This window comes from Symphalangus syndactylus, chromosome 23, assembly GCF_028878055.3.
Source record: "Symphalangus syndactylus isolate Jambi chromosome 23, NHGRI_mSymSyn1-v2.1_pri, whole genome shotgun sequence".
NCBI classification, from domain to species: domain Eukaryota; kingdom Metazoa; phylum Chordata; class Mammalia; order Primates; family Hylobatidae; genus Symphalangus; species Symphalangus syndactylus.
Genome location: NC_072445.2, coordinates 15,525,840 through 15,543,415, shown reverse-complemented (window position 1 = coordinate 15,543,415; position 17,576 = coordinate 15,525,840). Strand labels below are relative to the sequence as shown.

The window sequence follows — 17,576 nt, the reverse complement described above, 5'->3', positions numbered from 1 at the left end:
TGTCCTCAGAGAAGTGTTGTGTGTGCTGCTGTTTCATTCCTGAGAGCTCCTTACCTTTTTCTGGCCCTCTCCCGCTGGCTCCCAGCATTAGAGGGTGTCTGTTTCCTTCTGGGCATTGCTATGAGATGGAGCTATGCCTAGTTTATGGCTGCTGGGAGATCCTTCTCAGACTAATAGATGGCAATAAGGCTTCATCCCAGCTGCAAGTTAATTCCATTTGCTGAGCCTCATTCTCCTCAATTGTATAATGAAACTCATCATCTTGTCTGTCTTCTAGAGTTTTTGAGAAGTTCAGCTATGATATCATACATGAATGTGCTCTACTAATTTTCAATCCATATGCAGATATCCATGAGTCTGACAGTTCTTATAATTTCTGGGGGCAGTGAGGACATGGGAAAAGGAGGCCCTGGCTGTGGGAGCTAGCATGGTTGGGGCCCTAAAGTTCTGATCCCCTCCCCAGGCCACAGTTGGTGTCTGCTTTTCAGTGTACTGCTGCCTCTCTCTGCTCTCAGTTCCCCTGAACATGTCTGAAGTGGGCCAGTCTAGCTGACTCGAGGGACCCATGTCACAGGTGAGACATGAAATGAAGCACGATTTTTGAGCTGGGGGCCCTGTTTTCCTAGTTTCCTGCTGGGAGTTGGTGTTAGAGTGGGGAAACAACTCAAGTGACTTGGTGCCTCAGTACAGCTCTGCCTGGAGCAGGGAGTTTCCACCAGCTTCTGCCCAGTCCTTTGATGTCCCCACCCTTCATGGAGGGTGGCCGGTCACCTGGCTTGTGGTGTAGGGTGCATGCGGGCATGCCGATGCTTCCATCAACACAGCAGTTAGGGTCAAAATGCTCCAGGTCCTCTGCTGGCTGTGGCGGACTCCGAGTGATGGGCCAGGGGGTAGGCCAGGCTGGGTTGTGAGGTGGGAGGAGGTGGTGGCTCCCTGTCAGAGAGTGTCCTCTCCTGGAGGGTGGTTTGCCCAAGTTATTCTTAGCACAGACTCATTATAGAGTCTATTTTTAGCTCTGTTTCTAAGTGTTGCCAACATCTGGTGCAGCCAGCACTAAAGGGGGTGGGGGTGGCAGGGGCTACTCTTTTGGACATTTCTGGGGACTGGAGCCTCTGGCAGGAGAGCAAGGACAGAATCTTCTACTTCCTGCACCTGCCACAGCTTGAAGCTTGGCATGCAGTAGTTGTCGTATTCATGCTTGTGCGTTGATTGCTCTCCCAGGATCTCATCCTTTCAGCTCTAGCTCCTGTGAGTGGGTGGGTGGCAGGGATGGTGTTACCACAGCTGGAGAGGATGAGCTGAAGGTGCTCATCAGATAGGCTTTCCCACATCCACCCCTCAGGGGTCCAGTTGGCCTCGGACCCCTGCAGAGAGGCCTCAGAGGAGGGAGGCAAGCCCCAAACTAGGGTGCTTGTGACAGCTACCGCTGAAGGAGGAGCCAGCAGACATTATAGGGAGGGGGTGTACCACTGGGGTGAGACTGCCTGGGGTTGAATCCTAGCTCGGCTCTTTCCTAGCTGCGTAAACTTGGGCAACTCATCAACCTCTGTATGCCTCAGTTTCCTCCTCTGTGAGATGGAGATGGGAGTGCAGTGTTGTGAGGATTAAGTAAGATAATACTGTATGAACTGCCTAAATAGAAAGTGCTGTATAATAGAGAGGTGGTGGTATTAGTAGCAGTGATAGTGCTATATTACTGAGAAGCTCCGTATGTGACATCCTGTTGGGGTGAGTTGGGTAGGAGACCTCTCAGCTTTTCTTTGAGTGAGATGAGGCTTGCAGTGGGGCTCAGAAGAAGTTGTTATAGCCAGGCATCACGACGGTGGTGATGTCTGCAAGGCTGCAGTGGGGGTCAAGAGCTATGTGCTGGGTTGGAATCTGGGCTTTGCCACTCACAGGTTGGGTGACCTTGGATGAGTCACTTAATCTTTCTGAACGCCCATTTCTTTATATACAAGAAAGAAATGATAATACCTGGGTCATAGGCATGATGTACATGGAGCATTTTGCCCTGTACTGGGAGCATGGGAGGACCTGAATCCGTGAGACTTTTTTTTTTTCTTAATTGAGACAGTCTCTCTCTGTCGCCCAGGCTGGAGTGCAGTGGCGTGATCTCGGCTCACTGCAAGCTCCGCCTTCTGAGTTCAAGCGATTCTCCTGCCTCAGTCTCCCGAGTAGCTGGGATTACAGGCATGCACCACCACACCCGGCTAATCTTTGTATTTTTAGTAGAGATGCAGTTTCATCATGTTGGTCAAGCTGGTCTCGAACTCCTGACCTCAGGTGATCCACCCGCCTCAGCCTCCCAAAGTGCTAGGATGACAGGTGTGAGCCACTTTGCCCGGCTCATGAGACTTTTTTGGGAGTGGGGGTGTTGCTGTGTCCCTTTCCCATGTGGAGGATGGGGTCCTGTTGTCTTGAGAGTCTTGGGAAATAGCTTGGCCTGGAAGCTGGGAGAGCCAGGGCTGTGGTCCTCGCTCTCCCTAAGCTGTGTGGTCCGCACATACTCCCTGCTTCCTCCAGGCTTCTGCAACATGGAGAGGCCAGAGAAAACTGTGGTTTTCAGATTCTTCCTCACGGTCCCAGAAGGTGCCTTGGGTACTGTCTGGGAGCGTGGGGGAGGCCCTGGTTGGAGGCCAGGTGGGGTGATCCTCCCCACTCCCCACGCTGCTCTCCTGCTCCTCATACTGACGCCTGGTGCTCCATGGAGCTGCTTCATCCTCATGTTTTACATATCAAGGGTCCAGGCCGACTTTGTCTGAAAATGGGAGTTCTGCTGCTAAAATCAACCTGGGACTTTCTGGTAGGTGACTCCCAGGCTCCTTGTCGTCTGACGTTTTGTGCCCTCTGACTTGGCATGGACTCCCGGAGGGGTGCCAACCTGTATATCAGGGTCTGGAGTGCTGTGGTCACTGGATTCCCTGAGGGCTGGAGTCCCTTGGGGTGTGAAGCGCAGAGGAGGCTGCCTCCAGGGCTTCTCTGGGGCCGGGCTGCCACTCAATCTTCCAGCGCTGCCTCCAGGGCCTCTCTGGGGCCGGGCTGCCACTCAATCTTCCAGCACTGCCCCAGTCTCCCCGCACCCTCGGGATGGGGGTCCCCTGAAGACAATAGTCCATCTCAGAAGCAGTGTCTCACAGGAGGGAGGGGTAATTTGGGCAGAAAGGCCCTGCCAGAGTGCTGGCATGTAGTAAGTGCTCAAGAAATATTTGAAATGAATGAATGAAATGATACCAGCAAGGCCGCACCTCTGATGTGGTGGTGAATTTCCCCCCGCCTCCCTTTTCTTCCTTCTCACCCCTGCTCCCTCTTCCCCATCCTCTGCTTTGTCTGACCAGCCTTAAGCTACCCCAGCCTGGGTTCCAGATTCAGCCTTATTCATAATCTAGAACAAAGACACTTCCCCAGTGTAAGTTACAGTTTGTTCATCTGGCAAATAAGCACGATGGGCTCAGGTTCCGAAGGCCCTTTGGTTCTCACCGTCTCTTTTCTCAGGGCATGGGGGTGATTTCTCAGGGTAGGGGTGGTAGAAGCACATGCATACACACACTCACACACACAGACATGCATGCACACACACGCACGCACACGCACGTGCACGCATGCACACACACGCACGCACACACACGCACGCACATGCACACACACACGCGCACACACACACGCACGCACATGCACACACGCACACACACACACATGCACACACAGGACTCAGTACAGTGGTCTTGGCTGGGAAAGGTCCTTGCCCTCTGACCAGGAAGGAGCCCTCGGAGCTGAGGTGCTCCCAGACTCAGCACTTTTTGGGGCCTACAGGATGTGGTGTGGCCCACTCTAGCTCAGGCTGGGGGGTTCCTGTGGGTGTCAGGGGATGGGTGGCCATCCAACTGTGTCCACTGGGTTGGGCCGCCACTGTGACTTTGTGTATGACCTTCAGGGAGTGTGGGTGGCACGCATCAGGACTCCTATCTGTGTCGTTATGACTGGGCATGAGGGAGGGTGCCACATGTCTAGCCAGCCAGGGAGCAGGGCCAGTTAGCTCCTGTTCCTGGGTGCCTCCTGGCTTTGGGGAGAATAGAAAATGATTCATGCAAAGGGGCCCTCCCTGTTTTGGCCACAGCCTGAGGAGTAAGGTGGCTTGGCTGTCTGCCTTTCCCTGCTGCCCACCAGGTGCCCGAGTTCTCCCCTCCTTCCTCGCCTCAGACCGCATTTCTCCCTGGGGGTAGGTGGCTGCCCTTCCCTGCAGCCTGACACCCTCTCAGAGACAATCAAAGGATTAGGCTGCCCATGCCTACAGCTATAAGAGTGAGTCAGCCTAGGGACCGGAGGGGATCAAGTCTCTCTGAATCCGGCAGCCAGACGGTCCCTGCACCAGAGGAAGTGGCCTGATGAGGCCTGGGCTGGGATGCTGTGGTCAGCACTGATACCAGCCGAGTGGCTTTCCAGCTTGAGAAGACCTGCCAGGGACAGGAGAGGACAAGCTCCACCTGCCCACCACCCGCCTCGCCATCCTGGCTGCAGCCAGCTGGTGACTCATTCCCCTGGGGAGTGAGCCAGCTCCTCTCCTGGGGTACCCCAGCACCCTGGTGCAGGCTGGGTGGCCAGGAGTCCTGGGTGCCTCAGAAAACCTGTACTGAGCCCAGGGCCATGGTAAGCTGGGGAGGGAGAACTGAGGCCCTCTGTATAGGGTGGGGGTCGCAGCCAGACTTCTCTTGCTCTTTCTCCCGGCCCCCGCAGACTTCACCCTCCCTCTGGCCAAAGAGGAGGCTGAAACCCCAGATTACATAATGGGTCCAAAATGCCTCGCAAGCGAGCAGCCCAGCCAGTGGCTAGACTCAGGAGTCCCCATTCCCCAGTACCTGCCACCAGGGCAAGTTCCCATTCCCTTCCTAGGCTGGGTGGGGGAGTGGGTGGTGCTTGCTCACCCCTGGAAAGAGCTGTGCTGCCTGGGAGGGGGTGGGGAGGCTTTCTCCAGAGACATGAATTCTTGGCCTGACCCCAGATACCAGCCTGCCTGCCCAGCTCCACTCCAGAGTAATGCTGGGTGCACACACAGCCCCATTGTGTGCCTGGGCCCCGTGCCTGCCCAGGGCCTGGCACCGGCTCTATCAACAGCAGTGGCTCCGTCAGCTCCTCAGCAGCCCCTGCCAGTGCTTGAGCCCTTGGGCCCCTGGTGAGGAGGAAGAGGGAGGACTAGTGATTAAGGGTATGAGTCCTGGGTGGGGTACCAGGACCTTTTGGATACTATCAACTATGAGAGATAAGAGCAGGGAGACTTAGCCCCGTTCCCCGAGGAGGAAACTGACGCCTGAGAGGCTTCAGTAACTTGCCCAAGGCCTCATGGCTAGTGAGAGGCAGAACTGGGATTGGAGCCCAGAGCTGTGGCTGAGCCCCTTACTGTGCTCGTCACCCCATCCCAGACCAGGACTCAGGAAAAGGCACGGTGCCCTCTTCCCACAGCCCCACTTTGGGGAGCCTCTTTCTCGAAAATATATGTCCCCAGGGTAGAAGAGGACCCTGGGACGGTAGGATTTGGAATCCTGTAGGACCCTGGAATGGTAGGATTTGGAGTCCTGTGTGCTTGTGAGAAACATGGGGGTTCATTTTCAAGGATGGTGCTGGTGGCCAGACAGGCAGAGCAGGTTTCCAGAGCTGGAGGACAGGCTCTGTGCCTCAGTTTCCCTGCTCTACCCATACTGTACATCCACTGTGCCTTCTGGGAGGGGATAGGAATATTGAGGTGAGGTATGGCTGGGGCTGGGGACTAGACCCCCACTCCTGAGCTCTACAGGCTGGTGCGAAGCCCCCTTCACCAACCCAGAACCCCACTTAATGCCTCATGATGCTTCTATTCTAAGTTGGGTCTGAGCCGTCCACCTCCTCAGCTTTCCCAGCCTGAAGAGGCCTCTGAGCTGGGTGAGCCTGCCAAGGGGGCGGCCCAGCTCGGTGCCATGAGGACCCTGCCTCTGCCGCAGGCCCGTGTTCCACCACCCCCCTGCCAAGGTGAGGGTGCCCAGACATGACCCTTTTGGGGCCTGCCCTGTGTTTTACTTTCCAGGCTAGGCTTATTCACTCAGAGGGGCTTGATCCCCTGGGGCTGGGGGGAGCTGAAGGGCTCCTCCCTTCTCCAACAGCCCACCCTTTTGTTCCCCTGTCTGTCCTGGGCATGAAGCCTGGCTCCCTCCTTCTACACCACCTCAGCGCTCTTAGCAAAGGGACAGGGAATTCTGCAGTGACTGCAGGATTGTGAAATGCCAAGGCTGGACCCTGGGGACGGGCAGGGAAGAGAGATGCTGGAAGGGGACACCGAGACTGTGTCCCTTCATACCCCACCTGGGAGGCCAGTCTCCTCTATTCTGCTGGCGCTCATTTTCCTGCATGTATACCATTCCCACCCACCAGTCGGCACACCTTCACCCAAGGCCACAGCAGTGGGGACGTGGAGCCCAGAGGGCCATGTCCAAGTGTCCTCTACCTGGAGCCTGTGTGGGAGAGGAGGAAACCAAGGGACAGCCCTCAAGGAGTTCACACTGCAGCTGAGAAAACCAGACAGGCGACTTCTTTGTACCTGTTTCTCATTTGTAAAATGAGTACAGTAGTATTTCCTACTTCCTAGTGTCATTGGGAAACCCAAATGAATTAATACATGATAAAGCCGAGGGCCTGGCACCGGCTCTATCATGGCTTTAGAAGCCATCCTTGATAGATGGTTTTACAACTCAATACAAGTTTTAGTAGTATCCATAGTGGTAGAAGAAATACAATATATGCTATCAGGTAATGATGTTTTTTCCAAGCTGGATTGTAAGAACCATAGGGCAGGGGCTGTCTTATTCATCCTTGTATTCCTGTGTCAGACACAGAACCAGGCTTGGAACAGAGTACGTAATTGTTCTCAAATGGTGATTAGAGGTGGGTGAAGTCAGGGTGTGCTGTCTGGAGGAGGAGGAGACCCTGGAGCAGGGCTTCCAGAGAGGAGGAGAAGTTGGATAATCTGTGGGAGAGGAACTGGGGGAGGGTCTGGGGGCCCAGATTGGGTTGGGGTGAGAAAGCAAGGAGGTACCCTTGGCTGCACCCAGTGCTCGTTTAGGGAGAGGGATCCTGCATGCTTTGGAGGCCCAACTAGAGCGCCTGGACTTTATCTGGTGGGTAGTGGAGAGCAACTGGGGGTGATGGAGCAGGAAAATGATCTTTCTGTGTTGCTCCGTCTGTTTCATTTTGTTTTTGCTCCCTTGTTCTCTGAGGAATATTTTCTTTCATTCATTTCTCCGAAGACAATAAATCCTCTGCTCTTCAGCCTCTTCTTTCTGATCCCTAGTCACCCCGTCCCAAATCCCTGCATTCTGTTCTTGGCTTCTTCTCCTTGGCCATCCTGGCCTGTTCTCCCTGCTGTGCTTTTGCCTGGCTTCCCCTTCCTTTATCTGGTCCCTGGCCCACCTTCTCTGGAATAGGAGCTGGGTGGAGTTGGATTGCTGAGAGGTGGGTACTGGCAGCATGACCACATGGTGGGAGCTGGTCTGAAGGCAACTGGGCAGGAGGATATCCTCTATTCTGCTGTAACTCTATACATCCTTCAGGGAATGATCCTGCCCCAGTTATGTGGCTAAGGTCCATTAGAAGGATCTTACTTTATATTTGTCAACCTGTTTAATGAAAATGTAGATTTCCAAAATAGATAAATTAGGGAGTGATGGGATCTTGTTTTCTCATTTATAAATTTAGTGGAAAGATCAGCACTTTGGGAGGCTGAGGCAGGAGAATCGCTTGAGGCCAGGAGTTCAAGACTAGCCTGGGCAACATAATGAGACCCCCATCTCTCCAAAAAATAAGAAAATTAGTGGGGGCATAGTGGCACACACTTGTGGTCTCAACTACTTGGGAGGCTGAGGTGGGAGGATCATTTGAACCTGGGAGGGTGAAGCTGCAGTGAGATGTGATTGCATCACTGCACTCTAGCCTGGATGACAGAGTGAGACCCTGTCTCAAAAAAAAAAAAAAAAAAATTTAATGGAAAGGGATATTGAACCAGATGGGAACAATGCAGACAACTAGTGCCTTTTTCATCTCCTTTTAAACATCCATCCATCTATCCATGCATACATCTATCCATTATATCCACCTTTTCATCCACTATATGCATCCATCCATCCATCCACCCACCATTATATCCACCTTTTCATCTGTCACCCATCCATTTATGCATGCATCCATTATGTCCTTCCATCCATTATATACATGCATCCATCAAATATTTATTGAGCACCTATCCTGTGCCAGGTACTGCATTAGATACTTTACGTTTAATCCTTACAGAAATTCTCCGAGATGGATATTGTCCTAATTTTACACATGAGGATACTGAGACCCTGGGAATTTAAGTAAGTTGATGAAGATCAGACAGCTAGAAAGTGACAGATCTGGGATTCAGCTTGACTAGGTTCAAAACACACACTCTTAGTGTTTAATCAAATGGCCTCTCTTGGTGTCACCAGTGCCTAGTTCTTTTTTTTTTTTTTTTTTTGAGACGGAGTCTTGCTCTGTCCCCCAGGCTGGAGTGCAGTGGCGCGATCTCAGCTCACTGCAAGCTCCGCCTCCCGGGTTCATGCCATTCTCCTGCCTCAGCCTCCCGAGTAGCTGGGACTACAGGCGCCCGCCAACACGCCCGGCTAATTTTTTTTTCTGTATTTTTAGTAGAGACGGGGTTTCACCGTGTTAGCCAGGATGGTCTCGATCTCCTGACCTCGTGATCCACCCACCTCAGCCTCCCAAAGTGCTGGGATTACAGGCTTGAGCCACCGCGCCTGGCCACCAGTGCCTAGTTCTAAGTGTGGAACATAATAGCTGTGTTATTGAATGAACGGGCATGCCAAGGTTCTGGAATGCTGGAGCTCTATTGCTCTATCCTAGGAGCAGCCTGGGGGCAGAAGGCAATGCTGGACTTCTAGTCCTGTTGGCATTTGCTACCAGCAACCTAATGTTGCCATCACTACCCCCGGTATGGAGGCTTCTTCTCCATGCAACTTGCAACTCTGGCAAGTCCTGTTTTCTTCTCTCTACCATCCCAGCTCTCCTTCTGAGGGCAGTCTTAACCTTCTGCCAAGTGGGGAAGTTCCAAGTACGCATTTGGCCATTGCATCCAGCTTGACCAGTCTCCCCAGTGACTGGTCTTCCCCTAGCTCACACCTGCCTCTCTCCTTCGCTGTAGGGTGGGCTAGCTTGCGTTACTCTGACCCTTTTATTGGCCCTTATTTCTAAGCTTTAGAGTTAGCTGTTCAATATCAGGTCATAACTGCCTCCTCAGGGCCCATTGGCTGAGGCAAGGATATGAGTGCAAACAGTTTATTTGGGAGGCTTCCCCAGGGAGCACCAGTGGTAGAGTAGGATTCATGAGACAGGAAGGGAAGGAAGCTGATAAAATGTGTGCGAAGGAGCAAGGTGACTGTGGGCATCTGAGGCTCACTGCCATTGGAGGCCTCTGCAGAATATGCTTTAGAGTTCCCCAGTCAAGTGATAGGTGTCTTTGGCTAAGGGGTGGTAGGGAAGGGAGGGTGCTAACTTCATTGGCTCAGGCACCAATTCAGGTGCTGGCACCTGGAAATCTTCAGGTGGGCACTTTTGACACCGTGAGGGCCCAGAGCATGTGGCTGGGGCCCTGATAGTTTTTGTCACCTCATCAAGCCCAGCCCTGGGGGTCTGCCAAACCCTCTTCTCACATCTCCCTTTCTGTGTCCAAGAGGCTTCCCCAGGCAGACCCTTCCCCAGTCGCCAGTTCCATGTTCACTGTGTTTCACAGATACTTAGGGAGCATCTACAAGGTGCCATGGACAAAAAGAGGAAGCTGTCAGGATGCCTCCAGGCGCTCACAGCAGAGGAAAGTGACCTGTGTGACTGAGGCGCCTGCCATGTGCCAGACACTAGCTCGCCCTTCCCAGGCCTTGTGCAAGGCCAGCAACACCCCTGTGGCATGGCATCCTCTCCTAGAGGGAGGTACAGACGTACTGGGCACCACAGAGCCTAGAGCTGTCTTCCACTTCCCTCCCAACTCTAGCATCCTGAGACTGTGATTGTAGTGGTTTTTCTGACTTCCTTTTCCTTTCTGTCATTGCCCCTGCCTCTACCCCTAGCCCCATGGCTGCCACGTGGCTGCCTTTTAGTCAGCCGGGAACTGAGCCTCCTAGTAGCCTCCCTCTGTGTCTCTGTCAGGAACAGGATACAATTCAGGGACATTTTGGTGGGGGAGTAATTTCGTGCAGTCTGCTCCTTGGAGAGAAGCCTTCTCCCCCTGGGCTCCACCTGTTCCCATCCCCAGCCCTCCCAGCTTCAGGCTACAGGTCTTGCAGGGAATGGGAAGAATTAAAAGAGGGAAGTGGCGTGTAGGTAAGGCCTTCTGGGGTGGGGGCTAGGGGAAGGGCAGGAGATGGGGATGGGGCAGGGGCTGGGCCTGGTGGTGTGCTCCCACTGGAGACAGGGTCCTGGGCCACAGGCAGGCACGCCAAGTCACAGCCCCTCTGACTTCTTCCTCCAGCCACCAGCCCCAGCCTTTCCCCTTGATGTTTCATTTCCAAACCAGGTTTGCTCTGGGTGCATGTGCTGGGGTGGCAGGGGTAGGAGTGTGTCTGCCTGTGCCATTCCCTACCCTGTGGGCAGGCCCAGCCATGGCAGCCCGAGTCTATCATCTCCCCACTCCACCACTTGGATAGGAAGGTGGCTGCACTCACTCCAGGGAGGTGTGTTGTTGGGAGGAGAACAGAGAGGATGGGTTCAGGCATTGGAAGGTGGGGTTTATGTCTCAGGTTTGAGCTCAAGCATCTTGGGTCCAGGGAGAAGGTGTAAGGCAGCTGCTGCCTGAGTCTCAACTCTATGGGGGAAAGCAGAGCAGCTCCGAGCCTTGGGGCTGGGCAGGCAGGAGGGCACAGAGCCCAGATGAGTGGAAGAGAATGATGACGAGACAGCAGACTTCCCGCTGCTCCTCCCCTGACCCCACCACATGCAGAGTTCAAGGCACCCCACTCCTCGCTCTGTCCTGGTAAAGGCAGAGTGCTTCTTATGGTGTTTAAGGACAGAAAGAGGGCTGGAAGTGTGTGTGTGTGTGTGAATTTTGCTTCCTGTTCCTTTCATACCTGGGTGTGGGTGGGGGGAGATGGGGGCAGGTCGGGGGGCAGCTCACTCACTCCATCTGGTGGGTGGGTGGGTGGCATGGTGGGCTGTTGGAATGTTGTCATAGGAGGCCATTTCTCCTCTGTCGGGGGGAGATGGTGGCTTCCAGTGCAGATCTTCTCCTCTGGCTCCCTGACAGAGATGGGGTGGGAATGCCAGTCGGAGTGCACATGGACAGGGCAGGAGCAAAGCTGAATTCTGGGTCTAGGGCAGCTGACAGCATTTGGGAATGCTGGGGTGGTCCCCTGTTAGCTCTTCCCAGAAGCCCAACTCTTGGGCAGGATGGGGGTTGGGGGGTGTAAGGGCGGTTGGGGGTGGGTGTAGATGTGTGTTGTGAGGGGAGAAGAGCCCCCGCTGAGTTCCTGGGCCACTGCCTGTGCTGTCTAGTGGCCTCTGCCAGCACTGGCTGCCCCGTCCTGCCCCCACCAGGCGTGACTCAGATCGAAAGCAGAAGCTGCCAGACGCTGCACAGGGTGAAGTGAGGCAGAACCAAATGTGCTATTTTGGAACCTGGTTAATTCCCCCTTCTGCCCCCCACCTCCCCGCTCTCAGGGCTCCCATCCCCTCCAGCTGTCTGGCACTTTAGCTTCCTCAAGGGGACAGTTGGGGCAGGCCTTGGTTTCCCCTGGCATGGACGTGGAAGGCCATGCTGAGGCCCCTGTCCTTGCTAGGCCCCTCTCCCTGGCTAGAGGTGCTGGATTCTGGGGACCCGTGCTCTGGGGTTGGGGAGGAAGGGCGCCCTCTCCTGGTGGGAACTCGTGGGCAGGGCGGCCCTGGCGAGATGACGGTCACCAGGCCTGGCACCCACTCTCCCTCTGCCCATCTTTGGCCGCTCTCAGGCCAGCTGTCAGCTGCCTCTCCCAGCGGTGTGAGCTGACGAGAGCTTCAGGTGGGAGCCTCTCCCGGCAGTGAATCTGAGGGTTGGGAGGGATTTCCGGACCCAGAGGGAAGATATTTTGGGGCAGAGGGCCTTTCCAGAACCCATGAAATCACACACCCTGCTGCGACCAGACCGACCCTCCCTAGTTGATGGCTCTTTTTTGGACATCCTAGGCCTGCTTGGGATTCTGGCCCCACGATTTAGGGTTTCTTTGGAGCCCATCTGAGCCTGGGGGGCCCTGTGGTGGTGGAAGAGGTCCAGGCTGCAGTGGTGAAAGAGGTCAGTGGGTTTGTGTTTCTGAGCTGAAAATGGGTGTGGAGTTGAGAGCTGTCACCTCTTCATGGACAGGGTGGATGAGGGTCCCTGGCCCTTCAGAAGCTGTGTCATTGGGAAGAGGGTGGACTTTACAGCTGTCCCGTGTGAGTGTACATGGGAGTGGGCACAGGCCCTGCGGTATGGCTGCCTCTCAGGGAACCCTGAAGTCAGAGCTCCACTCTGCTGATTACCCCCCAGCAACCTGGTGAGGAGAATGTTGGTGTACTGGGGGAGAGGGGAGTCAGCAGGCAGGTGACCAATTAAAATTTGGGTCCTTGCCAACCTCAGGTGAGCAGGACGTAGGTTTCTCATTGCTCAGATGGAGCTGGGGTTTAGGCAGGTGGGAGGCAGAGGCAGAGCCGTGTGGAGGAGAGAGTGGGCTCCTGGACCTGCTGTGGGAGCCTCCACACTCCCAGGCCTCCTGCGGAGCACACAGGCCCAGGCACACACTGTCCCAAAGGTTGTCTGCTCTCTTCTGGAGCCGCTCTTTGGGCAGGCAGGCAAGTCCTGGTGCAGTGTGTGTGTGATGGTGAGTGTGTATGTGTGGACAGTGGCTTATGTGCGAGAGGTGGTGTGTGCACGAATGGGTGTGTCTCATATGGTCTGTCTGGGTTACTTTTCCACTGGTAACCATCTCGGCTTTGAAGCTGTTTCCCCACTGACCTGGATTGTTTTCCCCTCCTGCGTGGGCCAGAGCCCGCCTGCAGCCTTGCCTTCTGGCCTCCACCTTGGCTCTTGGGCCTGAGAATCAGGCTGCTTAACTTCCCTGTGGGGCTCAGAAGGGCCCTGCCTGTCCTTTAAAATAGCTCTGTGCTTCCACCAGGGGCCTGTGCTTCCCTGCTGTGTCCTCCCACCCGCCACCAATTTTCATGCTTGGAACCAGGGAACTAAGTCCCCAGAAGGCAACAAGTAAAGTTTCTTTAATGTGCCCACACATCTCCCAGGGCAGTTTGTTAAAATGCAGATTCTGACTCAGTGGGTCTGGGTGGGGCCTGAGAGTCTGTTTCTAACCAGCAAACAGGGCGTGCAATGCCTTAAGAGGCCCTCTCCCATCTAAGGCCCTCACCGTCCAGCCAGATGGTCGGTGGTCACCCAGGCAGGGAGCTAGTACTCACAGACCACCTCCAAGGTGCTAGGCACATCACATATTTCCGTTCCATTTACCCCTTCACTGACTCTGAGGAAGGTGGCATTACTGCCATCCGGTTGTACAGATGGGGAAACTGAGGCTCTGAGAGGTTAAGCACCTGCCCCCAGTCACAGAGCTGACAAATGGCAAAGCCAGATTTGAATTCAGGGTCCAGAGCATATTCATGATCCACTAAGCCCGGCTGTCTTCCAGAGGGCGGACTCAGGACAGATGATGCGGTGGAGGTGGAGGCAGGGTCAGAGGCTCTGTTGGGGAACTGCAAGGGTAGTCCTGGGTGGTTTTGGGTGGAAAGGATGTCTTGAGGGGAAGGAGGGTTGCATGGGAGTAGTTCTAGAGGAAACAAGAGCTGAGGGGAGGCTGGTGTCCTGCCCTCACCTGCTTAGCCAAGAGCCCCTTCACTAATGGGCTCAAGACTCCCTACCTGCCTCCTCTGGCACTTTCCAGACAGACTCTCCACAGGAGCACCCAGCACACTGTGGGGAGACCAGGCGCCCCAGTTCCGCTACCTACCAACTGTGTGACCTGGGGCAAGTTTTCAGCCTCTCTGTGACTCAGTTGCCGCCTCTGTAAAACGGGATATGTGAACGCCTCCATCATGGTGAGGATTAAATCAGTAGTAACACATATCAACGCAGAACAGTGCCTGGTGCAGAGTAAGCACTCAATGTGCATAGTACTAATGCCTCTTGATTTGCACCTGAGAGAAAACAGGCCACCTTCTGTGAATTTAATGAAGTTGTCCATGCTTCTAGGTGTTTTTGTCCTTTCTTTCCCCATTCCCCTCTCCACTGTCTTCTTTTGTTTAGACCTGGCTACTTCAGTTGTACAGTGGTTGTTTCCAAAGTACTCAGAAGCAGGTTCAACTCTTAAAAACAAAGCCAGGGAGTCGTTCTTTACAGCAGACCAGCCACAGGGAGGCTGGGGAGGCTGGGGAGGCTGGGGAGGCTGGGGAGGCTGGGGCAGCTGGGGAGGCTGGGGCGGCTGGGGAGGCTGGGGCAGCTGGGGAGGCTGGGGCGGCTGGGGCGGCTGGGGAGGCTGGGGCAGCAGATGATGGAGGAGGAGCAGCCCCAGGAGCAGGGGCAGGAGCCAGGCACTGGTGGGATTGAAGTGCTTTGAGGACTTTGGGCCTGGGGCAGGGAGGGCTGAGGCGGGGGTGGCTTAGTCACTGGGACCCTGAGAGCCATTATTAGAACTCAGGACAGATGCAGGGGGTCCTGGGCCTGCGGCTGGGTTTGGGACCAGGAGCCAGAAGCTGCTCTGCGTGCCCGCTGTGTGCCCGGCTGTGCTCGTTGTGCCTGCCTCTTCTCACACTTGGAGTCAACGAGCCTTCCCTGCCCTAAACAGCTGGCAGCTAGCAGAAGACGCTGGAGTGTGGATTCTTTTCTCCTGAGGAGATGGAAAAGCAAAGTCTGGATCCTAAAGCTGCCATGGCTCTGGAGAGGGAGCTCCCCAATGCCGGGGTAGCCAGCACATGGGACAGTGAAACCGGTGCCTGGCTCTTCCCCTCCCAGCCCTGCAGGCCGATTCCACCGGACCAGCCCTCCACACATCCATGCTGCCAGAACCATCAGCACACCAGGCAGGCGGCGGGGAGCCTATGAGAGGTCCCACACAGCCTCTGCATGTTATTTGTGAGGGTCTTGAGGCCCGGAGAGGGGGACAGGACTTGCTCAAGGTCACGCAGCTGGGTGGTGCATACAGATGCAGGCCTTCCAGTCCCACTCTGGCCTTAGGGAGGCTTTTATGCTGGGCCCGTGGAGGCTGAAGGCGTCCTTGCAAAACAGACTCATCTCAGAGAGTCAGAGCTTGTGGGCCCCAAGTCCACAATGGCATGAACTAACCAGTCAGATAGAGTCTTAGGCCTCGTCTTCCCTGGGGAGGGACCTCGTTGACCACATAGGCTGATGTAGCATCCACGAAAACTTAGCTGATCTTCCCTGCAGGGGACGTGAGCAGGTTTGCTGGGGTGGGTCAGAGGGTACTTGGGGCAAGTGGAGTTTCAGTCTCTAAGCCCCTCTGTCACCCTCAGGCCCCTTTCCTGTCCTAGGAGCCATCTATGGCTGAGCCCCACTCCTCCCCTAACCCTTACCACCCTCACCTCACTATGGTCTGGTGCCAGGTCTCTGATCCCTGGAATCACATTTCTGTCTGACCAACTTCATATAGCCTCGCCTTCCGCCCCCTCCGACCCAGGCCCTCGGGTGGGCTAACCGTCTCAGTGAGGTTCAGATTTGTCACCCTCTGAGCCTCCTGGGCATGGATGTCTTGGCTATTTAGCAAAAAGTATCTGTGGGTGGGGTCTGGGAGAGCTGAGGAACATGCAGGCCTCTCTGGGGAACCTCTGTAGGATTCGCTGAGGGTGACATGGGATGAGGGGGGCGCAGGACTGAGAGTGCACGGGACAACAAGCCATCTACATGGGGACACCTTTCCTGTGGGCCCCAGGTTTCCTCTCCTGGGCTGGAGCTGGTGGTGGTCACATACCTGAGAGACCTGGGCTCAAGTCCCACTTCACTGTGTTCTTGCAGTGTGACCCCTGACAAGCTGCTTAACCTTTCTGTCTTTCTTTTTTTTTTTTTTTGAGATGGAGTCTTGCTCTGTCGCCCAGGCTGGAGTGCAGTGGCGTGATCTCAGCTCACTGCAACCTCCGCCTCCTGAGTTCAAGCCATTCTCCTGCCTCAGCCTCCCAAGTAGCTGGGACTACAGGCATGTGCCACCACGCCCGGCTAATTTTTGTATTTTCAGTAGAGACAGGGTTTCACCATGTTGGCCAGGCTGGTCTCAAACTCCTGACCTCAAGTGATCCACCTGCCTCAGCCTCCCAAAGTGCTGGGATTACAGGCGTGAGCCACTGCGCCCGGCCCTACTTAACCTTTCTGAGTCTTGGTTTCCTATCCTGCTGGTGTTGCTGTTTATCCCATCAAGTGTTTGTGGGGATGAATGCGACTGAACAGAGGCCCCTTGCGCAGTGCAGTGTGGGAGGGACTCGGAGCGTTTGCCAAGTGGGTGATAACTGAGTGTGTGGGGGTCACTGGACCAGCAGCCCTTGAGGGCCCTGCATCTCTTTCTGGAAAGTCTGATGGGTGGGATGGTGTGGAGGTTCTGAAGAAGAAAAGTGATTTCTATGAAACTTCCTTGTAGTTGAGGAGACTGGTAGGTGGCAAGGAAACAACTAGAGAACAAAGCATGGCAGACACAGGCAGGAGGCTGGAGTAGATGGAGTGCCCAGGAGGCAGGTGCAGGGGCACAAGGGGTAGGGGTTCAGTCCCACCACTCCCCAACCCAGGAGAAAGGTGGCTGCCTGCTAAGGGGATCCTTAGACTGCAAGCGGCAGCTGAGGGATGCGGCTACACGCGTGTGCACATGGATGTGTGTGCATGTGTGCGTGCATGTGTGTGAGAGAGAAGAGAGAAAGAGAGAGAAGCAGACACGGAGAGACAGAGGGTCCACATGGGTGGCTGGGCCAGTCCACGCATATCACAGGAGTGGAATCCTTTTCTAGTTTCTCCTTTCATGTTCCTCTTAGCTACGTGTCCCTCATCCCTGTCCTGCCATGCCCAGTGGCAGTCTTCTTTGCCAGGGCCCAGCTGGTCCCAGTGCGACAGGACAGGGCAACTCCCTGGTCTGCAATGGCCTTTGAAGCTGCTCTCCCTGTTGTCCCAGGCCAACAGTCTGGCCAGCCAGGAGGCGCCAGTTCCCACCCTTTCCTGTGGGATGTGAGCTGAAACTTGGGGCTGATGGGCCTGAGCTGTGGGAACAGGAGGCCATTAAGTGGGCCATGAGCTTGTGTGACCGCCCTTCCTCTCTCCTCTCCTTCCTTTCCCTCCTCCCCACCTCCTGCTGGTGCTCAGAGATTTACAAACAAGCCCCTGACTGCCCCCTGCCCCCAGCCCTGCAGTCTCCCGCAGCGCATCCCTGCAGGGGGTTTGGAAGAGGCGGTGCAGAACGCATCCTGGGGTCTTGCTCTGCTGCCACTGAAGCGAATTGTGCAGATCTCCCTTTTGGAGCCCCTGCTTCCTTATGTAATTCATTCTTTGTTTCTTGATCTTTGTTTTTGAGACGGAGTCTCGCTCTGTCGCC

At 55.1% G+C, this 17,576-nt stretch overlaps 1 protein-coding gene across 11 annotated transcripts in view; it reads left to right on the top strand.

Moving 5' to 3' along the window:
* Positions 1-17,576, top strand: part of TFEB (transcription factor EB) — a 52,877-nt gene that overhangs the window by 18,322 nt on the left and 16,979 nt on the right. Inside the window, exon 1 of one of the 11 annotated variants that reach the window (XM_063632132.1) lies at positions 515-574. The exons of 9 other annotated variants lie outside the window; for them this stretch is intronic. The gene's annotated coding sequence lies outside the window, so the exon portion shown is untranslated. Of the gene's footprint in view, positions 1-514; positions 575-12,130; positions 12,311-17,576 lie in introns of those variants that run through there. One more of the 11 variants, XM_055263000.2, reaches the window with a different exon arrangement.